Genomic DNA, 2,218 nt, shown 5'->3' with positions numbered 1-2,218 from the left:
TTAATGAATTCCTCTGGATCTTCCTCATATTCCTCTGGATCTTCCTCTATTTCAAAATTCTCTCCAATTTCTTCATAAAGTTTAATACTTTTAGGGGCTTCCAAAGCCCTTTGATCAAAACTACTTAAAATCTCCATATCATATCTCAACAACTCTTTATCATCCTTCACCTCATCCTTCATAACAAAATCAACCTTAGGTTGCTTAACAAAACTAGAAAAGTTAACCACCACAGGCTTATCCATAATATCATCATCAGAATCATGCACATCATCTTCTACGAAAGGATTATATGGCATTGTATGCTTCCTTACCTTGCTTCTTAAGGTTTGACTCAGCATTACTAGGTAAGGTTCCTAAGGGTTGGTTAGTTATGGATTGAGTAAGTTAACCAATTTGGTTTTCAAGATTTTTAATTGATGTAGCTTGACTTTGGATGGTTACATTATTTACTTGTATCAGTTTGGTCAACTTCTCCTCAAAATTGTTTTTCTTTTCTTAGGATAAGTTATAACATTATAGGTTTGGGCAAACATTTTTATTTTGGTTGGTGGGTTGGTGGCTGAGTTGGTTCCAAGAAACGTTAGGTCGTTTCTCTAGCCTAGATTATAAGTGTTACTATATAGGCTATAAGTGAGCTTAGATTTTTGGGCATACTTGACTATTTCTATCCTAGATAGACACTTATCACTTGCATGAGGTCTATCACATATTTCATAGGTCATAAAAGGGTTTTGTATGGCATAGAAAGGGGCAAAATGGGATGGGGTTCCTAAAGCTTCAATTTTTTTAGTTAGAATGGCTATTTGTAAATTGATAGAGGTAAATGCATATAATTCATAAACATTAGTAGGTTTCTTGTTTACCTTACATTCTATACCCTATTGATAATTATTGGTAGCCATCTCTTTTATCAACTCATGGGCTTTTTCAGGTGTCTTACTCATTATGGCTTTTCTAGCAGCCAAATCTAAAGTAGTTCTCATGGGTGGAGTGAGACCATTATAGAGTATTTGGTCCATAGCTATTAGGGACGACCATGATGTGGACACTTTCTCAACAACTCCTTGAATCTCTTTTGAGCATCATAAAGATTTTCACTATCGACTTGCGTAAATGTAGTTATTTCATTTCTTAACATCATAGTCTTGACAGGTGGAAAGAATTTCATAAGGAATTTTTACACCAAATTCTCCCAAGTTATGATTCATCCAGATGGTAGTGATGATAACCAATTTTTTGCCTTATCCCTGAGACAAAAAGAAAAAAGTCTCAATCTTACAACATCATTTAAAACACTGTTATATCAAAAAGTATCACATAGTTCAAAAAAGTTAGATAAGTGAGGGTTAGGATCATCGCTTGGTAAACTACTAAACTGCATAGAAGTTTAGGCCATTTATATGATTGAAGGCTTAATCTTGAAGTTATTAGCTTGTATGGCTGCCTTTCAGATGAATGGCTAAAAGCTCTCAGCATTAGGGATGGCATAATCCCTTAAAGTTCTTTGACCTTCATTGTTTTCATTTGCCATTGGTGTAGGTGTCAATGGTGATATTTGCTTTCTTATTAAATGCCTTAGAGTTTTTTTTTTTAATTTTTTGGTCAAATAAAGCTAGCTAAACACTTCTAAATCTATGCATAAAAACAAGAAAAATATGAAAGTAAATAAAAACAATAAAAAGTAAATATTTAGATTACAAAAAAAATAGAGAATCTTACTAATATTGAATCGAACACTGCTATAATCCTAAGTAATGACACTAAAAACTTGATTGTTTATTTCTTTAATGCTTGCAAGTGCACAGACTACATTAAGTAATAATAGTGAGTAAAGTAGAGTATTATTCCCATGAGAATTACAGAATTTTATTGTTTGATGGATTCAAGTACCAAAGTTGATAAACTAAACTTTTATATTTAAACCAATGAAGACTTTGATTGATTTGCAAAGAAAAGTAAATAAAGATTGAAAGAAAGATTGTATAGGCTTAGATCTACTTAACCAACTTTCACTTGGCAAGCATTAGATTTGGTCGAATATTATTAGACCTAAAGAACAAGATTTGAAAACTTGAAAACAATGAAAACTTGAGATTGCCGATGTAGACACCTAATTTTGTCCAAACAATTTTCAACCATTTGTGAAGCCCTTAAAATCCAACTTGGTTCAAATCCAACTTTTCTTTAATTTTGACAAGTTTTTAAAAATTAAAAT

At 32.1% G+C, this 2,218-nt stretch overlaps 1 non-coding gene across 1 annotated transcript; it reads left to right on the top strand.

Annotated features, from left to right (window-relative positions):
* The first annotated feature begins 1,033 nt into the window (after window positions 1-1,033).
* On the top strand, window positions 1,034-1,141 carry LOC149510878 (small nucleolar RNA R71). Its single transcript, XR_016334897.1, has one exon. It is a non-coding gene; the product is annotated as a small nucleolar RNA R71 (small nucleolar RNA).
* Window positions 1,142-2,218: the final 1,077 nt, after the last annotated feature.

This window comes from Durio zibethinus, chromosome 27, assembly GCF_047325235.1.
Source record: "Durio zibethinus cultivar Kanyao isolate XHJ-2024 chromosome 27, ASM4732523v1, whole genome shotgun sequence".
In the NCBI taxonomy this organism is placed as follows: Eukaryota; Viridiplantae; Streptophyta; class Magnoliopsida; order Malvales; family Malvaceae; genus Durio; species Durio zibethinus.
This window is presented reverse-complemented; position numbering and strand designations above follow the sequence as displayed.